General features: G+C 37.2%; 2 long non-coding RNA genes across 2 annotated transcripts in view; both read right to left on the reverse strand.

Moving 5' to 3' along the window:
• The window catches only part of LOC139151357 (uncharacterized), an 83,580-nt gene that overhangs the window by 41,310 nt on the left and 15,417 nt on the right, over positions 1–26,853 (reverse strand). The gene's annotated exons all lie outside the window — the stretch shown is intronic.
• On the reverse strand, positions 5,409–7,190 carry LOC139151358 (uncharacterized). Its single transcript, XR_011556411.1, has 3 exons — positions 6,990–7,190; positions 6,018–6,122; positions 5,409–5,546 (listed from the first exon to the last, which is right to left on the reverse strand). It is a non-coding gene; the product is annotated as an uncharacterized lncRNA (long non-coding RNA).

The following is a 26,853-nucleotide window of genomic DNA, read 5'->3' on the forward strand; positions in this document are numbered from 1 at the left end:
TAAATCAATGTGCATCTGTAGGTCATAGTGCTATGCCTTTGTGCCAAGTTTGAACAAAATTGGTTAAGCAGTGTCTGAGAACACACTGTTGATGACGGACGGACGCACACATGGACGGGACCCAATCTATAAGTCCCAGCCGGACTTAGTCCGCGGGGACTAAAAAAATAGTGTCAGGGACACTGTGCTCACATGTTTTGAATTGGTACATTGAGAGTGATATAAACCAGCAACCTAGCTTTTGTATCCTGAAAAGTTCTTGCAGACATATCAAAGTGTGGGTACTGATGAACGTTCACTATTTGATTTGAACTATTCATAAATATCTATAATAAGATAAAGATGACATCTGGCCTAGAAGCTTAATATCTTTTATCCTGGCACTGGGCGTGGGAGGCACGTCACATTGGAAGGTGTTATCAACTATCAGTGTACATACTTAAGTGGACAAGCGGCCTTGGGACCAATATAGACCCTTTGTGATATATAGGACAATTGAAATGATGACACCCCTAGGAACCTCCATACTAAGTTTCAAATGAATTGGACCAGTGGTTTCAAAGAAGACTTTTAAAACCACAATTGGAAAGTTGCCCAAACATACAATTATGCAAATTTCATCACACTTCAAACAAATATGACAGAGGTTACCCCTACGAACCTACATACAAAGCTAAAACCAATTAGAGTGCAGTTTCAGAGGAGATGATTTTTTTTTACCAACAATGGGAAAAATTGCCCCAAAACTACAAATATGCAAATTTCATCACAATGTCATCAATTCCGACTTAAGATCACCCGAAGAAACCTCCATACCAAGTTTCAAATAAATTGGAATTATGGTTTCAGTAAGAAGATTTTTTTAACAAAAATGGGAAACATTGCCCAAAAATACAATAAATTGCAATTTAATCACAATATTTGAACAAGTCTGACTGATGTAACCCCTAGGGACTCAATACCAAGTTTCAAATGAGTCAGACTTGCGATAACAGAGAAGAATCTTTTTACCAAAAATGGCATTTTTAAAATCTAATTTGCATATTTTTGAAGAAATCACCAAAACGAAAATATCATCCGGGCATTTACACATCTTGCATTCACACTCCAAATATCAAGTCTATAGGTACTACGGTTCTCAGGTTATTTGAGTGGACAGACATGACATACATACATACTGATGCCAACTTCAGCCTATACAATAAGCTCACATGGTAAAGCAAAAGTAAGCTATAAAATCTTCATCAACTCCATGAACTCTAATACATAAAAATGAAGAAACAAGAATTCGATAAGGCTAAATGTAACTCTCAAAACTGTTTTACATGTGAAAGACAACCTATTTGAAAAAAAAGTGAAGAGTATGGTACATCATATATTTTTTGTCTATGTTATCAATTGCGAGTTACCACATGAGGGTTCATCACATGCTAAATTCCTGAAAACGTTGGTTTTCTGTGTTAAAAGACAAAGCGTTTGAACAATTTTGAGCGAAAAAATTGAAGAGTACAGTACTTAATTTAAACATTTAATCAGAATTCAAATTTTGGAGTTACCTAATTTTGTTCATCACATGGTTAATTCCTAACTCTGTTGGTTTTGCTTTGTGGAAGAAGAACTGTTCAGACAGTTTGAAAGATAATAAATGTAGAATATGAAGAAGATGGTATTCACATATTTTGTTTTCAAACTTAGGATTGTGGAGTTACCTCATGAGGTATATCAGATGGTAAATTCCTAACTCTATTGGTTTTGATGTGTTCAAAGACAAACTGTTTGTAATTTTTTGGAAGATAACAAGTGAAGACTATAGTGCCGCTGGTAAACATTTTCTTTTCAAAGTTAAAATTTCGAATAACCTCATGAGGTTCAACACGTTGTAAATTACTAACACTGTTGGTTTTGCAGTGTTCAATGACAATCATTTGAACTTCTGAAATTTGAAAAGATAAGTTGGTTTTGATGTTTTCAACGACAAACTTTTACAACATTTAAAAAAAAACGAGTGAAAAGTATGGTACTTCATGTAAACATTTTAGTTCAGAGTTAAAATTATTGAGTTACCTAATAAGGTTATCACATGGTAAATTCCTAACTCAGTTGTTTTGCTGTGTTCAAAGACAAAGTGGTGGGATTTTGAATTTGGAAAAATAACAGGTGAAGTGTATGGTATCTGCTGTAAACATTTTGTCAAGAATTAATATTATGGCGTTACCTCATGAGGTTAATCACATGGTAAATTATGAACTCTTTTGATGTGTTTAAAGACAAACTGTGGACATTTTTGAAAGCTAACAAATGTAGTATACGAAGAATATGGTACTTCATGTATTTTTACCCGAAAAATAATAATTTTTGAGTTACACCATGAGATAATCACATTATGAATTCCTATCTCCTGTTGGTTTTGATATGTTCAAAGTCAAACTGTTTGGGCATGTTTAAAAGATAGCAAGTGAAAAGTTAACATATTTTTCCAAATAAAAATTATTGAGTTACCTCAAGAGGTTCACCACATGGTAAATCTCAACTCTATTGGTTTTGCTGTGTTTAAAGACAACCTGTTTGGACATTATTGAAAGATAACAAGTGAAGAGTATGGCACTTCACATACTTTTTTTTTCAAAGTTACAGTTTTGTCATATTACCTCATTAGGTTCATCACATATAAAATTTCTAACTTTGTTGGTTTTGCTGTGTTCAAAGAGAAAGTGTTGGGAATATTTGGAAGATAACAAGTTGAAGACTAATAGTGATTCATGTTGACATTTTTTTTCAAAATTAAAATTTTGGAGTTGCTGTAAGATATTCATCACATGGTAAATTCCTAACACTATTTGTCTTGATGTGTTCAAAGACAACCTGTTTGCATATTTTTGAAAGAAAAGAAGTGAAGAATATGGTATTTCATATCCTTTTTTTCAAAGTTACACTTTTGGAGTTACCTTATGAGAGTCATCGCATGTCAAATTCCAAATTTTGTTGGGTTCTTGATATGGCCAAAAAGAATCCTCATGAGGAAACTCAAAAAGGTCTAATTTTGAAAAAAATGTGGTACCATAACTTCACTTTTTATATCTCAAAAATATCCAGTTTGTCTTCGAACACACCAAACGCAACAGACCAAGTAGGAATTTACCATGTGTTGAACGTCAGGGGGTAACTTCACAATTACATTAATTCTGAAAAACATTGTACACACAGAAACTCAGAGTCAAGGTAATCTAACAATCTGAATGCAAAACAGCTATCATTATACATCTCCTACAACTGTTTCTTTGCTCTCCTCTCATATGCTATTGCCCTGCTTTTAACATGTGCCATTTCAGCAATTTCAAGTTTCTGTTGCTCAAAACATTTTTTTATTTGCTAAGCATTTTTCAGCTTCGGCCTTTGTGACTATTTTATTCTTTCTAATGTGTGACATGAAATGGCTGTCAATGGCGGCTTCTTCTGCTTCAGTTAAAATTTTGGAATTACCTCATGAGGTTCATCACGTTGTAAATTACTAACACTGTTGGTTTTGCAGTGTTCAATGACAAACCATTTGAACTTCTGAAATTATGAAAGATAAGTTGGTTTTGATGTTTTCAAAGACAAACTTTTTGTAACATTTTAGAAAAACGACAAGTAAAAGTATGGTACTTCATGTAAACATTTTAGTTCAGAGTTAAAATTATTGAGTTACCTAATGAGGCTAACACTTGGTAATTAATTCCCAGCCCTGTTGTTTTGCTGTGTTCAAGGGCTAAGTGGTGGGATTTTGAAATTTTGAAAATAACAGTTGAAAGAATGGTACCTGTTGTAAACATTTTGTCAAGAATTAATATTATGGCATTACCTCATGAAGTTCTTCACATGGTAATTCTGAATTCTGTTGCTTTTGATGTGTTTAAATACAAACAGTGGACATTTTTCAAAGCCAACAAATGTAGTATATGAAGAATATGGTACTTCATGTATTTTACCCCCAAAAATTATAATTTTGGAGTTACAACATGAGATAATCACATTATGAATTCCTATGTCTGCTGGTTTTGATGTGTTCAAATACACACTGTTTGGACATGTTAAATTAAAAGATAGAAAAAAAAATTAACAGTTTTCCAAGTAAAATTATGGGAGTTACCTCAAGAGGTTCATCACATGGTAAATTCTCACATTTCTGGCCGCTGGGAGTGCGGGATCGACAGTGTGGGAAAAATTGATCCCACACTCTCAGAAACCGTCCCACACTCTGCAGTAAATACTACACGAGCTCTGATTGGATGATAAACAGTCTGTTTTGTTCCACGCGCAAAATGTTATCCAATGGCACGACGAGTAACACACAGACAGAACTACAAAGTAAGCAGGTCAAAGTACAGTGGCAAATGACAGACTTGTCACGATTTTGGAAAATGTTGTACATGTCCAATGTGAATTTAACGCATTTTGTGGTCATGTGAGAAAAAGAATCTCACACACCAAGGACCTGGGATCAGATTTCTCACACCAGTTGGGGATATTTTGTCTCACACGAGCCTGCGGCTCGTGTGAGACAAAATCTGATCCAAGGTCCTTGGGGGTGTGAGATTCTATCATTCCCAACTCTATTGGTTTTGCTGTGTTCAAAGACAACCTGTTTGGACATTATTGAAAGATAACAAGTGAAGAGTATGGCACTTCAGATACTTTTTTTTCAAAGTTACAGTTTTTTCATTACCTCATTAGGTTCATCACATATAAAATTTCTAACTTTGTTGGTTTTGCTGTGTTCAAAGAGAAACTGTTGGGAATATTTGGAAGATAACAAGTTTAAGACTAATGGTGCTTCATGTTGACATTTTTTTCAAAGTTAAAATTTTGGAGTTGCTGTAAGATATTCATCAGATGATAAATTCCTAACACTGTTTGTTTTGATGTGCTTAAAACAACCATTTGCATATTTTTGAAAGAAAAGAAGTGAAGAATATGGTATTTAATATATTTTTTTTTCAAAGTTACACTTTTGGAGTTACCTTATGAGAGTCATTGCATGTCAAATTCCAAATTTTGTTGGGTTCTTGATAAGGCCAAAAAGAACCTTCATGAGGAAACTCCAAAAAGGCTAATTTCGAAAAGAAAAATATATATGGTACCATATCTTCACTTTTTATATCAGAAAAATGTCTCGTTTGTCTTCGAACACACCGAAAGCAACGGAGCTAGGAATTTACCATGTGGTTAACCTCATGGGGTAACTCCACAATATTAACTCTGAAAAACATTTTACATACAGAAACTCAGTGTCAAGGTAATCTAACAATCTGAAAGCAACAGCTATCATTATACGTCTTCTACAATTTTTTCTTTGCTTTCCTCTCATATGCTATTGCTCTGCTTTTTACATGCCGTTGCAGCAATTTCAAATTTCTGTTGCAACTTTCTCATTTGCTAAGCATACTGTTCAGCTTCGGCCTTTGTGACTGTTTAATTATCTCTGATGTGAGACATGAAATAGCTGTCAATGGCGGCTCCTTCTGCTTCAGTTCACGGTACTTACTGGCCAACAGGCTTTTTTCGAACTATAGTGAGGAAATATAGAGAAAATGGTTCATAAAATCAGGCCTTAACAAAATTCAAATATCTGTATTTCTCTGAAGAATGGGACCCTTCCTCACTAAAAAGTTGTAGGGGTCCTAGTGCGAAATAGGGAGTCTGTAAAGCAAAATTTGGGGTTAACGCAATCCCTACATAAATACAAACAAACCCCACAAGGCAGCTCAATATGCTGCACACCAGTATCTGTTTGTCTTTAGCTGATTTAACAGTTGTGGGGTCACAGGTTCATGTGGAAAGCTATTTTCCCCCTAGGTATTACACAAGGAAGACAATCAAATAATATTAAACTCTATGCTATGCACATGATGTTCTGTTGATCTACTGTTACATGCTCAAGGAACAGATTTGTGATGTCACCTTCATGGCAAGTCATCCAATAGATGTTTACTGGTTACAGGTACATATATGTCAGTATATCATTGACTATCACTGACCTTCAGAAGTTTCATCATGTTCACATTGCTTCTTGTTCTTTTCTGCAGAGGACTCCATATGACTCCCTGGGTGGATAGTGTTCCTTTGCATATTCTCACTCGCAACTAATAATCATAGGAAAGAGCACCATCATGTAAGACCATGCAACACATAATACTGAACTTGCTTTTTGCAGATAATTTGCACTAGCGAGCGGCTCTCTCTGTGGCCTCTCTGCTAGGTGACTGATGCCGTATGTTGTGGGTTCGGACCCGATTGAAAACTAGCCGTATACAAAGGATATTCAAGATGAAATCTTAATTTCTTATTGCCATCTTTCCGACAGTAATCATAATATGTGAGAGAGATAAATCATGCTGTCACAAATTAATTTCCAATTATATGACTGCCACAGATTCTGTATATCCCTGTATTTTATGGAAGTATTTAGCTGTCAATTGATATGTCAATCAATCAATCAATCTATCAATCAACCAATCAATCAATCAAAGCAATTTATAAGTGCTAGAATCAATTACACTGTTATTTTTGAAGGCACTGAAGTTAAAATACGTGAATTCTGTTACCATTGGAAGCAGATGGCACCTAGTCCTCACAAAGTAGAGCACAGGGCAGCACTTATTTTTTTATCAAAGTTAACAGGCAGGCCAATACCTTTAATTGCTTGGTATTTTCAGTTTTTGTGGTGTGTGTGGCAATGCCATTTTCTTGCTCTCCATAGTGAATTCCAACATACCCAGTTTTTTACAAGTCAACATATTGTGTGTCAATATATTAGTTTCGTTGTTCTCATTTACAAATGCCATCAAATCTGAATGATAATTTTTCAGACCTGATCTGTGTCAAGAAGATTAAAGCCCCAGTAACTCTTGAAAAACTTTCAAGGTGTATTGTCTCAGTTTTGTGTGTATTATAACAGTGGCCCTCGTTGTATTCTGCAAACAATTGCTTGATGTAATTTATCAACACACCCATTCTGTAGTAATCACCATTGTTATTGTTGAAGTCATTGTCAATGACATAGTCCCCATTCAGAATTGTGACATCAGTCTTCATAGAGCATTCAAATGAAGTCTGTATAATATACGGATAGTTTTCAATCGGATGCGAACCCACAACATACGGCATCAGTCGCCTAGCTGAGAGGCCTGAGACAGAACCAGTCGGCTAAATCTCCACTCCCAAAAAAGAGTGGTTCAATAGCCGGCTAAGTTGTTACATTTTTCTGACTGAGACCTTTCAACACGTTGTAGAGTTCGTGAAGCACTCACGCTCGCATGCTCACTATCATACATCGCACATACACACTTTATCGAAGCGAAGAAACAAATTTCATCGCTTTAACTGGGCGAACAATAACCTCGGGGACAATTCTGTCCACCAGCAGTGTTACCGACCCAGGATAGAAAATACGGATAGTTTTCAATCGGATGCGAACCCACAACATACGGCATCAGTCGCCTAGCTGAGAGGCCTGAGACAGAACCAGTCGGCTAAATCTCCACTCCCAAAAAGAGTGGTTCAATAGCCGGCTATTGTACTGTGAATCCAGTGATTGTTTTCATGTCGAGGCATCAATAAATAAGTGTGATTGGATTGTATCATAAAAATGTATGACACAGGTTAATATCCTTGTACCAATTTTGAAAGAAATCAGTTGAGACGTATTGAGTTATGGCTAAAGGCATAAACAAATCATAACAAATGGCCAGCTGGCAGCTATCAATTGCATCATATGACAACAAAATTGAGAGGTACATGTATTACAAAGGTTTATGTCCTTGTACCATATTTGGAAGAAATCAGTTGAGGCATGTCTGAGTTATGGCTTAACCCTTTTCCTGCCAGACAGTATTAAGACTAAATATTACTTCCCCATCAGCCAAGTCAGTAAAAAGCGGTATTGAGCCAAAAACATGAAGTATTTTCACACACTTGGCTTGGTCTGTTATAGCATCTTTAGTAAAAAAAATAAAGTTTATAGTATTGATGTTTTCAACAGCTTTCAATTGATGTACAGTATTATGTTAAAATACGCCATATGTGTGTTTCATTAATTTTAACCATCTTGACCTGATGGTGAAATATGGACTTGGCAGGAAAAGGGTTGTGACATGAAAAAATCGTAACAAAATGGCTGCCTGGTAACTCTATTGGGTCGTATCACAATAAATATCAACATGAACATGTATAACATAGGTCTATGTCGTTGTACCAACTTCAAAAGAAATCAGTTGAGACATGTTTGGGTTACGCTGTGGGTTACGGCTGGAAACATGAAAAATCGTAACAAAATGGCTGCCTGGAGGGCATATTGGATTGTATTTTAACAAAATAGAGATGCATATGTATGACATACATGTAGGTCCATGTCCCTGTACCATTTTGAAAGATATCAGTTGAGACACACTGGGTTATGGCTCAAGACATGAAAAAATTGTAATGAAATGGCCACTGGGCGGCCATATTGGATTGTATCAGAAGAAAAATCTACAAGCATATGTACGACATAGGTTAATGTCCTTGCACCAAATTTGAAAGACATCAGTTGACACATGTCTTGGTTACGGCTCAAGACATGAAAAACTTGTAAAAAACTAGCTGCTAGGTGGCCATCTTGGGTCATATTGTGAAACTATTAAATCAACGTACATCTGTATGGAGTCTGGTGCTATACTTGTGCAAAGTTTGAAAGAAATTGACCAAGCTTGTCTGAGATATCTGCGTGAACAGGGAAGGCATGCATGTGCGCGGACTTACAGACGGAACTCAATCTATAAGTCCCTGGAGTTCGTTTGTGGGGACTAATTAAGAGGTATATGATAGTGTGCCATTAGGTGCCTTAACCTGCCATACCGGTATATGAACCATTTAGTCCTTTTAGTTATTTAATTATTCACATTTATGTGATATTAAGGGTAATGACCTTTGACCCCAGCATAATTGATGAGGTGTATGACAGTTCATCATAAGGTGCTATAACCTACCAAATATGAACCATCTAGCCGTTTAAATTACCTAGTAATTCATATTTATGTGATATTTACGGTCAATGACCTTCAACCCCAGTTGACATATTGGCGAAATGGTTTGATCCAACGTTTCCGCACTCTCGAAGTTGGGTCCTTCAATTCATGCATAATAAGGGATTTCCTTCAAATGAAGGGCGCCCTCTCTTTAGTTTCGATGACCGTTACACCATGTTTCACGGCTAGAAAAATCGGCGAAAAACACTGCAAAGGTTAGTATTTATGGAAATTTTCCATATCCTTGCCATTTATATTGCCTCCAGTCGTGACCTATGTAAATTTTTTTCAACAATCAGGGCAAATCTTTTGTAGAAATCACCAGATACGATTTTTGTAGACATGTTGACCTCGCCTTATACAGCACTGCGTCGCTTGCGTTGGCAAGACATTTAATTTAATTTGCAACCAGGTTTGGTCGGATTTGAATCTCATGACTATGATTTTCTGCAAAGTTTTGGTGTTCAAAACGGACAAATATGAATTTAACACGCCTTTGAAATGAGGTCTGTTCGGTGTTGAATACCGTTAAATCCAATAAATATGGTGGCCATGCACACGCAAACAGCTTGAGACGCGTTGGTATCACATATCATTGCGTATTTTCAGTATCCCAGTTGTTGTAATCTTTTATTTTTTGAGCAAAATTTGTGATCAAGAATATATATAATGATGGTTTTGTTTGTTTAAGTATGATCCAGTTACCGAAATACATGTGTCTTTACATTTTGTTGCAGATATACTGTGGCTGATAACCTACCACAGCCCGTTCTGGCAATGGCACATGGCTTACAATATTCACCGGTATTTTGTACCTGTATCTATGTTACTAACAGTTTGAGTTTATGGTAACGTTTGGCCACAAGAAATTCACGTACTTTGAATCATTTGTCATAGTTTTGAAAAATAAGAATTAAATGTTTGAAAGAAATCTATTTTGTTGGAAAAAGGAGAGTGTTTGGATCCTTAGCCATATCAAGCAGTGCAAGTAAGGATGCTTTATTGAGAAGTTGCATAAACTACGGTATGCCATATGCCACAGAGCATGGAAGGTTGCCCCTGACAGAAGTAAAACTTGCGGCAGCAAGTCTTCTTAAATGGAGGGCAACTTAATAATATTACAGGCCAATCGCAAAAGTGGCATATTAAATTTTTTGCCAATTTTGTGACTCAAAGACTGCAATATGCAACAGCACAAAGGTTGAACCATGTGAATATTTCTTTGTCCCTGAAAAAACATCTAAACAGTGTACACAGAGCCTGGGAAATCTAAACAGTGTACACAGAGCCTGGGTCAAGATTTCAAAAGCTGTTTCACATTGTCAGAAACTCCATAGTCGAGGGTTTTAAGTTTGAAACAGGATGCTCAGTGCACAAAAACACATTCATTGTCAAAGAAATGATACTGTTGAAAAAGGATTGATGCAGTTATGTCATGGAAAGTAAAAGTAACATTGGCCTGCTCTCTGATATTGAAATACGGTTGTCCAGACTTGGCCAGTATGTGCTAAAAAGATATGCCACAAATTTGAAAAGCACCATGTAACTGTTGTGCTAGAAGGCAAAGAATTTATTCTTCCTTTAAAATCATCGCTTTCATGTGATATTCAGAAAAGGTGGCCCACAGTCTCGGTTTACAGGAGACTACCATAGTTTTAAGTTATTCTCAGAAGACCAGCCATTGTATTGCTGTTTCAAGTCACACACATTGCACAAGAAAGTGCTTTTGATCAATATCTCTGGACTTGGAGATGTGAGGTCACATAAAGCAAAAACTCATCCAGATAAGAATAAGTGTGGTCCATGTGGTAAATGTGGGATAAAAAAAACAAACAGATGGTACCATGTTGTGGGAAAACCAGAGGAATATGTCCGAGCTGGTTAAAATCTAGGGGCATGAATGAACAGTATTGTTTCTGCAATGCGTGTCGCCTAGCTTTATATAGATAAAGAATTTTCTGGAAGAGATGGAGGGGATGATGAGAAAGCACCAATAATTGATGTCACAGAGGCCAATGGTTCTACTCCGGAATAAAAAGGACGCGATGCATACACCGTTCTACATACTCAGAACGCCCAAATAATCACGTGATGCCGGTACAAACAAACCCACATGTGTACTGAACGCGTATAGAAATACACGTACGTCTGTGCGCGTTTGCGCACATGGCTTTGTTTGTACCGTGGTCGATTCGAATTCCGGGTTTGGCCTATTGTTTAATCTGTACTTTAACTGGCCCAGGTTTACACTCCACTGATGTTGATGACAAAAACCTCTTTCTCACACAGTTTAATCTCTACTCCAGTGATATCGATACTTCCGTTCCTGACATAGTGTGTCTTTGTCCAGAACACTTCAATACATGGATGGAAAAAAACTGAAAATACTGCAGCATGCCAGATTGTAGAAAGCGCATTACATCGAATGTGCGGTTTCCGTCAAATGTTGACTTAATCAATGGCTTCTCCCATGATCATGGTGACTACATGAATTTTAGTTTTGATGGAAAAAGTCAACTGTGTGGAAAATGTTACATGCAACTTTACCATATTGTTGAAAAAATGAAAAAAAACATCAAGTGCAATCTCTCAAGACTTATAATGACCTTTAGCAAGTCATTGAAGACATTGCCTCCAGTATCAAAAATACAACTGATATCACTGATATAGCCCTGAACAAAATGTCACTTTTTATTGCGCTAAAATTATTAGAAAAGAGTCTGTCCTTCTTCAAGAGGCTAGAGGCTATGTTTTTCTTATAACCTCGGTGGTCTTTAATGCTCATACAGAGACTAAATAGAATTTAAACCAGCAACCTAAGGCGTCGGTGTTTTTCAATGTATTTTGGAAGCTGAATTTGTCGATGTCAATCTCGCTCCCATTGCTTCTTGACAGTCATTTTAGAATGGGAAAATTCACAAACAGAGAGGTTGGTCGCCACGGACAAGTAACTTTTGGCTTATTGACCTGAAAATTAAGTCAGTGTTCATTGAAAATTCAAAGACTGGACCCGTTGACATCTAAGCTTGCTCATGACTTTCATTGCATGCGGTCTTGCCACGATGCCATCCACTGTCACTCAACAAGTTAACATTGAAGAGTACGTCTTAGTAAAAGTCCCATTTTTGTGGTGATTTTTCACCACTGCACTTTATTTTTACCTTATTATAAACGCTCATACAAAGCACAAAAACTGCTGTGTGTTTTCTTTTTTTTACCGTATCGACACATTGTGAGACACCGTAACTCACAGTCAATGCAATGAACTTTGGTGAACGTACGCTCCACCAGCTGAACAGCTTTTTCATATGCAAAATCAGCGTACGGTATTTAACCCGGTGGTATTGTTTGAATTGCATTTTATTGGAAGTGATTATATGATTCTTTTCATCAATTCTTCATGCAATTTTACGAAAAAATCTTATGGAAATGTTCACAATGACATAATATGATACCGTGTTCCCTCGCTAGAAAATCGCTCTCGTGAATTCGATTTCTAGGTAATTACTTTTTTCCACTTGTCCCGTAGGGCAATTGGCATCGGAGGTTCAATGCCCGAACGTGACTTTCCCTTGCCCTGGGCAATCGGACAACCTTAGTGTCTTTCCCTACCCTTGTAACTTACGATTTTTTGAGTGAACCCATCTCAGATTCCTCCGACCTCCCCCCCGGGCAACAAATAATGACGGCTCCCTAATTACCCTACGCAACTCTTTTGGCATGATTTGTTCAAAGTCTAAGGCCAGAGATACCATGAATAGGACAGTTTTGAGTACCCCACAAGGAAAACTTTGCCGGTTGCTTCACCCCAGATAGTTTTGTCATAACAAGTCTTGAAAATATTGATGTAGGTCAACCCAATGTCAGTCCACTTCACTGTTTTAGTGTTTTGCAATAGCTGCACATCCTGTACTCAGAAAACTAGCCCATCAGGGCAGTTTAAAGCAAGATCCTACAAGTCTAGCTGTGTTGAAATAGCTAGAACTTGTGATAAGAAATTATACTGCTGTCTTGCTTGGCAGCTAGTGATGAGACACGTATTTTGAGAAAATATTGCCAAGCGAGAACAAAACATCTTGTTGACCATTGATTTTTTTTACTTTTTGAAAGGTCACAAAAGGTCAAACTCAGTACAGTACCTGGTGATTACGCAGAGCTGCTCTGTCTATGCTATGCCCTGAAATGTCCTGTTCAGATATATATACCCATGACAAAATGCTATTGTACACATTTGGCTCAAAGTATCAGAATGTTGAACCTTTTCGAATCATTTGACAAGGGGATGGTCTGTATTCATTGCTTTTACACACAGAATGGCTTGATAGTGACTAGGACCTCTGTGACCTTGACAATGAAAATATGCCCTTAAATCCATGGTATCAGGCTAATGCCAGATTGGCTGGACTGCAGGTGATACAAAGTAAAATGAATGAGATCTTTTTGTGTGAGATATTGTTTCCCTGAGCACAGAGGTTGTTTTGCTTATATCTCTCTTTACATGGCTTTCCGTAGCAGTAATTGGCAACTGAGAATGGCATCAATCAGCAGCTAGCCCCTTTGTAATCATGCTTTTGATTGGTCAACCTAGTATCTTCGTCTCCTACCAAGGCATCTCCATGATTTGCTGCAAGCACCATCTTGCATCCTAGATCACCTGCAGTCTGGGGGATTTACAACAAGCATAACTGGCTTCAGCTGGAGAGAGCTTGCACTTGATGAAGCCCATGAACAACTTATCAATTTAAGTGTCAAAACTGCAGTTCATAAGCCCTCTCCTGAATTGCTTGACAACATGGCAAAGTATTTACCTTTCAGGGCTTCATGCCTTAAAAATCTGCATTCTGAAATAACCCCCGAAAAGAGTGGCAAAAGTGTACAGATACAGATAAATGCAGAAGGGAATGAGGGAGACTGATGAAGGGTTGTGCCGAGTGTATTATAACAAGCGACCTAGCGGCCGATATAGCTCCGCTGTGTTTATGTAGAGAATAACTATTTTTACACATGTTGATGAGGAAGGTGGAAATCTTTGATAGCTCAATGCAGAGGCCAGAAAAAAGTGGCTAAAATAAGCTGCAAAAATATACAATTGAAGATTTAATCATACTTTGAATATATCACATCGGATCATCCCTAAGAACATGTCAACCAAAGCTATCTGATGAGTAGTTTTTTGAGAATAAAATTTTCTGACCAAAAATGGCAACAATTGCCCCAAAAAATGAAATTGCAGATTTCATCATAATTTCAAGAGATCAAATTTAGTTCATAACTTTATCTATAGAAACCTGTATACCAAATTTCAAAGCTGTTAGACCAGTACTTTTTGTGAGAAACACATTTTTTGACCAAAAACGGAAAAAATTGCCCCAAAAAATCAAAATTGCAGATTTCATCATTATTTTTTAATAAATATCATTTAGTTCATCTATAGAAACCTGTATACCAAATTTCAAAGCTATCGGATGAGTAGTTTTGGAAATACACGTTTGAATGAAATTGAAAATTCGAAATACAACCTTGTGACCAAAAAATGGAAAAAATTGCCCCCAAAATACAAAATTACAGATTTCATCAGAAATTCATTATATATTACTGAACTCATCTGTAGAAACCTGTATGCCAATTTCAAAGCTATCAGACCAGTAATTTTTGAGAAACACATTTTTTGACCAAAAATGGCAAAAATTGCCCCAAAATTACAAAATTGCAGATTTCATCATAATTTCAACAAATATCATTAAGGTGATCTGTAAAAACCTGTATACCAAATTGCAAAGCTATCAGATGAGTAGTTTTTGGAAATACACATTTTTTGACCAAAATGGCAAAAATTGCCCCAAAAATACAAAATTGCAGATTTCATCACAATTTCAATAAATATCATGTAGTTTATCTGTAGGAACCTGTATACCAAATTTCAAAGCTATCAAATAAATAGTTTTGGAAATACACATTTTTTGACCAAAAATTGCAAAAATTGCCCCAAAAATACAAAATTTCAGATTTCATCAGAAATTCAATATATATTACTCAGTTCATCTATACAAAAGTGTATACCAAATTTCAAAAGTATTAGACCAGTACTTTTTGAGAAATACATTTTTTGACCAAAAATGGCAAAAATTGCCTTAAAATGCAATTTTGCATATTTCTGCACAATTTGAACAAATCTGAAATAGATCATCCCTAGGGACATATGTACCAAATATCAAAGCTATCTGACTGGTAGTTTTGAAGAAGAAGATTTTTAAAGATATTTTTACCAAAAATGACAAAAATTGCCTTAAAATACAAATATGCAAATTTCACCAAAATTTGAACAAATCTGACTGAAGTTACCCTAAGTAAACTGCATATCAAATTTCAAAGCAATCGGACAAGCGGTTTCAGAGAAGAAGATTTTTTTACCAAAAACACCAAAAATTGCCCCAAAAATACAAATATGCAAATTTCACCACGATTTGAACAAACTTAAGTGTGGTCACCCCAAGTGAACTGCATATAAAATTTCAAAGCGATTGGACTTGCAGTTTCAGAGGAGAAGGCAATTGTTGACGGACGACGACGACGGACGACGACGATGGACGACGGACGACGACGGAAAATCAACCTATTTGATAAGCTCCGCGTCGCTGACAGCGGAGCTAAAAAATCTGTGAGAGCTCTGTTTTTGCTGCAACCCCTGAAAAAAAAAATCTTTGGAAAAGTTGTTCAGGAAGACTTGATGACATTTTATGAAGTAGGTCAAAGAGCTCTAGCAGACTACATCTCTACTAGGCTTTTACATAAACCTAGTACAGAAGCTCCTGTGAGGAGGAGAAAATTAAAAACATTTTCAGGGAAGGTTGTAGTAAAAAGGAGAACACGTACAGCTGATGCTGACAAAAAAAATAGTTGACGCCTGTTTAAAAAGGCAAATTGCTCACTCAATAAAATCTGGTGTGCCATAGAAGGCTTTGTGCAATTTATTCCCCTCCCACGTGCAATCTGTGATGCAGATGGGTCTATGCACCATCAAAGCTCAAAATCAAACACAACTTAAGTATTACAAAAAAGATATGACACATGCAGCATCATAAGTGAGGCACTGCCTGAGAATTGGACAGCTGAAATGGTAATACTTGAAGGTATGTTTTGATTCAGTGTGCGCCAATAAGACAGTGTTTTTGCTAAGGTTGGGGAAAAGAGGTAATGATTTGGAACCCCGGTAGCAATTCTGTGTCCCCTGATCTGATTGCATTGATACCAAGAGGAACCCTGGTAAAATGGCTGGGGAACCCCGGTAACATTTACTGGGGTACCAGCCTTAACAAAAACACTGTAAGATCCCATCATCAAACATTCAAAGACTACTTAATCTATACCATAAGGGACTGGACGTAAATTAGCAGGGAGGAGGGCCAGGGGGGAGGGTCACAAATTTTTGAGCCTGGGGGAGGGTCACAATTTTTTGAATCCTCTAAGGGGGGGACACAAATTTTGGGCTTGTTGTCGGTGCACTAAAAGAAGAAAAAAAATTGTTTGTGTAGGCAATTATGGTCACATGACATCACTCACACACTGCCTCTTACTTTTTATTAAGTGCTCATTCCCAACTCGCTGTGTATCTCTTCCCCACCATTATCTTAAACAGGATTGTCTCTCTTGTTGCCATTCTTATCGCCATTAAGTTTATAGCAAATCCAATCTATTGTTTCACAGCTGACCCACCATATTAAAAGGATATTATGATTCATGGCATTCTGGCTGCACATTGTACCATGTAGTGGGTTTTGTTAATAAACACTGGACAGTGTTTTTGCTAAGGTTGGGGAACAATGGGAACCCTGGATAAATTTCTGTTGTCCTCTAGTAAGACTGCACAGATATACCAAGGCTAACCCTGGTAAAATGACTGGGGAACCCTGGTAACATTTACCTATAGGTACCGCCCTTAACAAAAACACTGCTGGATATTACCACAATATCTTACATTGTTCTACTGATGTAGTCAATCTTGAACCTCTATTTGACAATATTATTTCTCATTCCACTTTTGTTGATCAACAAAAGTTCCCTCTCTTGCATAAGTCACTTCCCTTTAAAGTTTAAGGCCAAGCTCCACCCTGCATCAGTCACTTTTTAGGTACATGAATTTTAGTTTTAGAGATACTATCGTTTGAAATTAAGAGCAAGCTTTGGTGTGATAATTGATAATTTTGATTCTAGAAAAATGATTTTAGTATACTTAAATATTTAGGTACAGTCATCTGATTGGTATGGCTACTTGTGGCATTTTTCAAGTTTATATTGGCTTTACTACGTGGGTACTATCTTTGGAATGGATAGTGTTCATTTGTGTTGTTGATGGCAGGATATATGACATTTGTTGAAATTTAATGTGGGTAATTTATACAGTGAATTAGCCATGTTGATCACTATTCAGATTGAACTTGGTTAAATATGGTGAAATCCCAATGTCATTTCAGAATATGGAGACTTGATTGATCATGAAATAGTGTTTGCCACTTCTGTGTCAAATCAGGATCAGTCTAATCCTCTCTTATCTAGGCTGCTCTCCGTGATATGTTTAAAATGCAAAGAAACGAGGCACAAAAAATTGACAAAAGAGACTTGATTATCATGAAATAGTGTTTGCCACTTCTGTGTCAAATCAGGATCAGTCTATCCTCTCTTATCTAGGCTGTGCTTTCTGTGATATGTTTAAAATGCAAAGAAATGAGGCACAAAAAATTGACAAAGTATTTTCAATGTTAAAACATCATAATTTCACACTATAGCATTCAATCTATTACGATACTTTGAATTGTTTGCTTAAAATATTGCATGATAGGAATAGCCTTTCTGTTGACCTTTCCCCACAAACAGGGCAACATGAACAAAACTTTCATTGTCTACTCGAACACATAGTACATTTTGTAAAATTGGATTTGATATGAGTGCAATGAGCACATGTACATGTATTTTCAGTTCTCTGACTACACAGGTCTATTGGAAATATAATAAATTCAGTGAATAATGGGGTCATGCACACACATGTAGTTGTATATCTGTACCAGGAATACATTTTAAACATACTTTCCATTATTTCCTCCCCACGTAGAGATTAAACTGCTCAATATATTGTACATTGAACAAATTATATTGCTGTGGAGATCAATATGTCACATCGTGTTTCTGCAGTATTCCCTCAATGGTCAACGTGATACATTCCAAAATTATGAATTTCACTAATATTTTGATAAATGTTAAATTATAATTCATAAGAAAAAATGGCAGGCACAATTGTGCATTAATATAAAAGAAAACATTTGAAGAACATTATTTATTACAATCATTCTTAGTGGAGTATAAGTGTGCTCTACTCCATTATAAGCCAATTTGGGCATTCATTATATGAATTGTTGGACAGCCTATTGAATCACAGCATTCCACATCTGCACTTCAAAGCCAAAGTGAAAGGGCACATATTTACTGCCTACTTTACATGATATATGCCATTGACTTGGTGTAGCAGTCTAAGCCCTAGGAGAATGGTTAGAGTATTCAGCTATTGGCTGCTTTGATTGCCTCCAACAATGGCATACTCATCACACACAGGTGCAACCACAATCGCAACGTAAAGGCCTATGCACCCAGTAGGGAGAGCTCTTCTGGGTAAGTACATGTAGCCTTCGCGTAGCGACAGTGGTGCACATACGGTACAACTGTATCCTCCTAGCATAGGGCAATATTGCTGTTGTACCTCAATATTTGGACTGGTGTTTAGGTAGGACGTCAACTTGATCAAATCCTAAAAACTAAAAGCTTAAATTTGAAAAAAGGCAAAACCTTCAGCTTCGAAACTGCAGCTACGTAAGGCAATATATGATACCACGGTACTACCAAAAGAGTGTGGTAGCTCCTAGCTTTGCTTGGCAGGGCTGTGCGTTAATTACCAGCGTTATACTTTACTTTATTGCTCAACAACACACTTAAGGAGTGTGGTAAAGCAGAAATTGCAAAACTCACCAAACACTGGATGAAGCTGCTGCTGGGAGAGGAAATAAAGTCCAAATATACGGCCTGTGGTAGGAGGCTGTATAACGCCGAACACACAACTTGATCCTTATATATTTTTCATAAACCAAGAAGTCAATCATTTAAACATACAGACCTTATTTCCTGAAAATGATAGGCTAAAATGTACAGTGTACGTCCAGAGAACTTCTTGGTACAGCGCGACACTTGTAAACAAACTTGAATGCGTTGAAGTTATTTGTATATATATACAGAATGATGTTCACAGTCACACTTGGAAGTTGTGACAATTTAGTCCAGTTGTAAGTGAAACATATTTATGAAAATCATCATTAAATTAAGTACTTTCAATACTTAGACCCTCAATCAATTTTGACAGTCAGGAAGAACAGACAGAAATAATTGAGTGAAATTAATGACTTGTATGACGAATCTCTGACTTAAAATAATGTAAAAGTTACTGGCATTTTCCAGAATACAATGTACGTACCAAGCTTGCAGGTCAAGTCCAGAGGGTCAAGTATGATATCAAATAGGCCCAGAAGAAAGCTTTTAAATAGCTTTGAAACAAGCAGACTGCCAATCTTGTTAAGCAGTCATGATCTAGTACAAAGACTTTAAATTTTTTCACATAATGCTATGCTTGGTGTCTGCCTCCATGGTGTACAACATACTGGTACATGATTCGGCGTCACTCATCAGAGGACTGCACTTTCATTGAAAATATTTGTGAGTTCACATGGTGGTGTAATCTTACATCCTGTTCAGAAATGGCTAATATTATGATACTTTGGACAAAGCTATTTTTGTCAACATTTTACAGTACTGTCTGTCAATGCACCAATTTTAAAAAAATATTCATTGCCACCATTTTAATACTTCAATAGTGTAATGGTCATGCTGCTTGACACTTGAATTACAAGAATCTGTACTAGATATGTTCCAAGTTAAAGGGACAAAGTTGCTCATTTTTGACATTATTTTGCCATTTAAATTTCTTTTGATGGATTATTCTCACTGAAATATGCTCACTCTCTGGTTATTGCAATTCAATTTTCATCTTTAATAAGACACATTAACATGTGAAATTAACTATGTTAAAATTTTTGGTAAATACCTTCCATGCATGCATATGAGTTGAGCTGTGACAACCAGAGATTGCAGTTTAGCCTATTTCAGTGAGCAGCAGAAAAGCATATATACAACAGAAATTAAAAGGACCAAAATTTGGTCAAAAATGAGTGACTTTGTCCCTTTAATGGCCAATATGAAAATGGATAAAATTCCATGTTTGCTGTTTGTTATTTTTGCCTGTCAGTCACTGTTATTTTTAACAATGGTGTGGACAAGATGTTGGTTTTGTTGTTTACTTTGCAGTTCTGAGTTACATAAATGCATAAGATTTCAGAATTTTTCAGTATTAGCTGCTGTATTTTAGCATGATATGCTCTGTATTGATTCAGTTTGTCAGCCTAGCCTGATGACACTTGAGCAGTGGTGTCATTATTTGTGTCCAGTGAAGTCTTAAACTGTTTTTTTTTTGTGGTTTGTTCCACATTTACAAGTGTGCTGACAACATGGAAAATTGAGAATTTCATCAAACTTGTGCAGTAAATCAAACAATGAATTAATTTAATCATAGAGTGTTTCCTATGGTGTTCCCCAGAACAATCCGCCCCTACCAAAATGGAAATAAGAATACCAGTACTCATTTATCTGGTGATTGGTTTACTAAGTTTAAACAGTGTAAGAGTTAAACAGTATATTAAACCATTATCATAACAATCAAAATGCATATTGTGTAGGCAGAGAAATCAGGGTTTCCCTTTTATTAAAAGTACTTATCTATAGCATAGAATTATCCAGATTTTTGTCTACAAGATTAGTTTTACCCATGCTGGTCAAATGTGACTGACACATCATTGAAAGTATTCTTAGGTAAGGCTGACATCCATATCTAGACTTGTTCTTGTCACAAGCAGAAGCAAATAAAAAAATTTGCTGACATCCCTTGCTGGTGTCCATCTATATTGCCGTGTGTTGTAAATCCCCAACTAAATTTTTGAACGTTGAAGATCCGATCAATTTGTAATATTATATTTTTTGAAACTTTACCAAGTCCTAAAGATTTGGAAAGAGTGCGTAGAGATGGTAAAGCAAAAAAATGTACAGCATATATGAATCAATTGACCTGCAAACAGTACTTCCAAAAGAAAATTGGATGGTTTTTTTTGTGACGAAAAACTAAGCGGTTATTGGTGAATTTTCTGTGTGAAGAAATTCCAGACTTTCTGAAGCCCTACCTTGGAGTTGACAAGGAGTTTGTCATTGCAGGGGGTTTTGATGGGCAAAAGAAAGACAAAGCAATAATTGTGAGTGGAAATTACCCTTCTCATGAATACCCTGCATATTTTTCAAATCATGAGAAACTGATACACGTATATGGCGCCATGTCCCTGTTTCAGTAAAAAAGAACATACTTATATACTCGCCAGATACAGATGTTTACCACATCGGATTACCTCTGATGGCATCTGAGCTATCAGACAGAAACATCTTTATACAGCTCAGTGCATGTGCAGATGATCAGTCATATGTACATTTAAATAAATTAATTAAAGCCTTAGCAAATGATCAGATCTTGCTTAAATTGATCAAGACATAAGAGCAAAATGTCTCCAAACTCTCTATATCACATCTGGTTGTGACTTTTTTGTCATTTTTGTTGGCTGTGGAAAAGCAGCATTTCAGAAAGAATTTTTCCAATATTCAGAATTTGTTTCTGGTGGAATTGCCACCGCGACCTCAGGCACTCTTGCAGACACAGAGAGTGGCATCTGGGAGAAAGGCCTATCTCTCTTTCTTTTAATTGGAACTATTTACTACCAGAAACATCACAGTGAGTTTGAATCACAACATGACAGCCCATATGACCAGTTTAAAGCCATGAAATGAGATGAAACATTTGACACTGAATTGGAATTACATATTCAGTGGCTTGAAAAAATCAGAAATACCATCCAAGTTAGAATTCAGAGGGAGGAGGATCTAATTCCAAACCCAACAGCTTTAAAATACCATTGGCTCAGAACTTGTTTCATCTCTGATTCATGGTCACAGTCAGAAAGGGGCCAGATTGTCTTACGTGGATATGACAACTCTGGCTATGTTGTCAATGGTAACAAGTTATCACCCATATGGGATTCACCAGAAAATTTGTCCCAAGTACAGGAAAGGATGGCATTCTATACCAAAGGGTGTAATGTTAAAAATCTGGGTGCAAAAATAAATTTTGCAAATGTACAAAGTCAAATAATGCTTGTGGCCCAGGGTGCATGCAATTTTTAAATTGTGCCAATACTGGAGATCAGAGTGACAGCTTAATTGATGACATTGTTTTTGACAAAACCAACAAAGGGCAAACCACAGAAGCATTGGAAATCAAAGAAATTGATGAGATCAATATCAAATGATCTTGCTGAAGAAAACATGGTTGAAGTAGTAGAATACACAGATGAAGATGACGAAGAAGAAGATGGAGACAGTTCCGATGACTGATGTATATCCTGATCAATTTTCTGTCATTCACAAACTGTTGTCTGTACAATTACTACCATGGATGTACATCCATGTTACTACTAACACCAAGGTGGCTGATCATTAAAACAAATGATACACATGTGTATATACATAAAGTTCAACTGCGTTCTCATTGAATTTAAACAATTTTAATTTAGACTGAAAAATGACTGCTTCTAAGCTTAATAAATTCATATGTCTAATAGGTATGTCATCACGTATTCACGCATGGAGCCGATAGTCCGGTACGGTATACCAACACAGTGTGAAACCCACACAGTACATGCTGTACGGCGTACACTTCCCTCGGCGATGTTGCCGTGCACAAATGGTATAAAAACGGGTTTCATGACATAAATTCACTAATACTTCCTACCAAGGAAGTAAATAGCAAAACAAGTATCATTGTGAAGAATGATAGCCTGGTATCTTCAAATAAACAGTCGCTAGAGCAAAATACTCGTCGACAAGTTACTTCCGCATTTGCCCCTACTCAGTGCTGCACGCCAGCATTCAACACTGCATCGTTTTCGTTGGCAAGGTTAGAAAGCATTCAAACTTCCAATCAGAATGCAGATATACACTATGAATATGTATACAAACTATGAACTCTGCACAAGACGATTTAAAAACCAAATTTACATACCCGAGTATGTAGCCGAGTTCAGCTGAGGCAGCAGCGAGAGACCGTACGCAAAATTCAATAGATAGTTGCATAGTTAGGTTGGGAGCCTCTTTCACAGTTTTACATAAAATGAGACTCAGTAACTTTTGTCGCTTTACTTTTGATCAAAAACCTACCAAACCCATCAGACAAGGCCCTACTCTTACGCAGAAAACCAAAGCTCTCAAGCGTCGACTTTCTCTTCCGCGTTTGAGACTCTTTCTTCTCTTTCGCATTTGAGAGAAACAAATGTCGACTTTATTCGGCAATGGTCCGCTATTCGTGGGCGTAAATTGCTAGACTACATATAGCCACATCGGCACTTCTGAAATGTTATCTCCGGCTTGCAAGACAACAAAAATATCAAAATATTATCATCAAAACCAGAATTTCGGGGCTAGAGAGCGAAACATCGCTGAAAAGTAGCTGGCAAATACGGAAGTAGCCGGTCAATTTGGCCGGCATCTGGCTAAAAGTGAACACGCTGCAAACAGAGGGGCTTGTTGCGATGGACAAGTAGCCTTTGGCTCTTTGACCAGAAAAATAAGTGAGTGTTCATTGATAATTCAAAGACTGGATCCGTTGACACCAAAGTTTGCTCGTGACTTTCATTGCATGCATGCACCTTTCCGCAATACCACTCATTGAGTCTGAACTGAAATTGAAAGAGTACGTTTTAGTAAAAGTCCTGTTTTGTTGTGCTGATTTTCGCTACCGTACTTTCTTTTATAGGGTAATAAACATTCATACAAAGCAAAAAATCTTCAGTTGTCTCCTTTCGATCGTACAGAGATATTGTGCGACAGGAAAACTTTAGCTCAAAGGGCAATGATCTTTGTGAACGTACCCTCAACCAGCTAAAATAGCTTTCTATATGCAAAATCAGCGTACATTAATTAACAGCATTTTATTGAAAGGGATTCTATAGTACCATTGTTTTTGTAAACTCTTCATGCAATTTTATGAACTAAATGATGACCTCAAAGTAACAGCAAGTGCTAGACGGCACTTTTAACGCTGGTCGGAAATCCAGAATGCCGGACAAGGGAGCCATCATCAAGTCAGGCGCCGACTGGCATTGGCCATGCTAAAAGTAGTTCAGGCAGTGCTAATGTTTTGTTTACACTAAAAGTTAATCTGTTCGCATATGTTGACATAGAGATTAATCCTCTGATAACAAGCTCGGGTTAGTCGGGTACTTCTAAGTTAATGGAGCGTTCCCCTAATGCTTGGATTGTACCTGCGGATGACCAAACCTCATTAACATATTATTTGCATAGTTTAGAAATATGCAAATTTCGGACCCAGATTCGAGAGTGTCTGCATGTGCACCAAAAATTAGTGCACTAGCCTTATTGGTTAGCCTAGAATTAGGTATGTACATAATCTATGAGGTATATGTTAATTTGCAATAGGTGCTGTAACCTTTGAAATATTAACCATCTAGCCCTTTAAAGGTATACAACCACCTGTAATCTAAATATCCCCATGTATGGTCAGGGCATTCCTTGGTATTCAAAATGCCCATGTGAGGGCGCTGTTTTTTAAAAAGTGGCCACCCGCTTAAACTCTGTGGTTGGTTAGATTTTCTCTTTGCATAGTAACTATTGCACAATTGGAACAGGTGACAGTATATCTTTAAGTTACCTAGTAATTCGCATTTTTGTGATATTTAGGGTCATTGACCTTTGACCCCAGTTGACATGTCGGCGAAATGGTTTGATCCCGTGCTTCGCACTGTGTACCAAAATAAGCACTGTAGCCTTATTGGTTAGCCTAGAATTAGATATATGCATAATAATTAAAGGGACATTTTTGTATCTTTTGACTTTTTTTTCATTTTTTTCGATGACTGAAATCAACTGTCAAATCAATGGAAGACCTAAATTGTGACTATGGATGGCTTCAAGGATATGTAAAACCACATTCTTGCTCTTTACGGCAAGGTTCAATGTTGGTAAGGGTGTCAGCACGATTTGAACCAACCGCCATGATTGAACCCCTGCACATAACCAATATTACTACGCATACGTCAACCATCAAAGTACAGCTGGAACATAAAAGGCCTGTGACCTACATACTAACTTCAGCACAATGGATATCGAGGAGCACACGGTGCATAACAAATGCACGTATCACAAACTACTGTCAAATAGTGAAACTAAGCAGGGCATTTGCTTTTAAGTTTCATTTTAGTATCGATGACACGGACTGTGGAACAAATGAAACCATAGACGCAATTGGGTCAATGGTAAAACTAAAACGATCGATGTCAGATTGCTGTGGTAATAGTGAAACAGGTACAATGTAATGCATTTCCTGTGCATTTGATCATTAGCAAAACTTCGTCAATTTTTAAGATTTTTAGGACATTTTCTTGTCAATACGTTGGTTCGTTTTACAAACACGACATGATCACTTGTTGAACCTGGAAACATCACACTCGGACTGAACACTGCACGGTGTGTAGCATCGGTGACATTGTGACACCGCGCCGGGCGAGTACTGTCATTGATACTGCTCGCGATTGGAGTCACCTCTCGACACACAAGATCTGTTTGAAAGTTGTTATTCTCTGTGCATCGTGTAATTATTTGTATCAGTTGAATCGCATTTCGAACCAAAAGTGAGTACATCACAGTTACAGTTGCCTAGACCCATTCGCTTACGGCCTCTGTGCCTCCGACCCACTCCCAAAAGTGGACTTTACGTAAGAAGCGCAGCTGAGCACATCATGTACCTACATGAGTAAAGCCCTCCGTACGGCCTCCACGCCCTATAACGCTGGGAACACACAGACCTGTACGCAGGGCTAATCGTGCACCCAGGCGAGGTGGGTGTGCTTGAAAACAAAACTCAATGCAAGTTTTGGATTAAAATGGGTTGTTTTTGGTGGAGAAAACTGCATGCCGCAACCGAGGTACTACCAGCGGTTTGGCACAGCCCTGCCACGCAGAGTTAGCTTTCACCCAACAATGTACCGTACATAATGTAAGTGTCAGTCGCCAAAGTACCGGTACATTGCTCAATTTCGCAATCACCTCGACAATAACATGACTGTCTACTGAAGTTAAATATCCCGTCATTTTACTCTGTTTTCACATTTCTATGCACAAAGGCTTTGGGCAAGTCTACATATGCATATGGAGGAACAAACGAGATGAAAAAGATCCGCAATTATAGACCTTGTCGTTGTCAGCTGGTACTGGTAGGCATTTGAAATGCCCATTCTAAAATGTGCTCTGTAGCAGTAAAGAATGGTGTATCTAAGAGCAGGATTGGCCGTCAAGATCTCCATCAAAAACTGACCGTCAAAATGTAACTGAGCAAACTGGATTAGTAATAGGGAATCCCGAAACTGCAATACTGCACTTTTGACTTTCACTTCGTGTGGTTTATTTTTTTTACACGCGGATGCTTACAGTGGCCCAGATAGCATTTTGCAGTGTGGTTACTGATCGCAGGTCAACCTGCCAACTCTGAGGTTAACAGTAACCTCCATAAACCTCAGACCCAAGGTTTTTTTAAAGGTGTACGCAAATG

This window comes from Ptychodera flava, chromosome 15 (assembly GCF_041260155.1).
Source record: "Ptychodera flava strain L36383 chromosome 15, AS_Pfla_20210202, whole genome shotgun sequence".
Classification (NCBI taxonomy): Eukaryota; Metazoa; Hemichordata; class Enteropneusta; family Ptychoderidae; genus Ptychodera; species Ptychodera flava.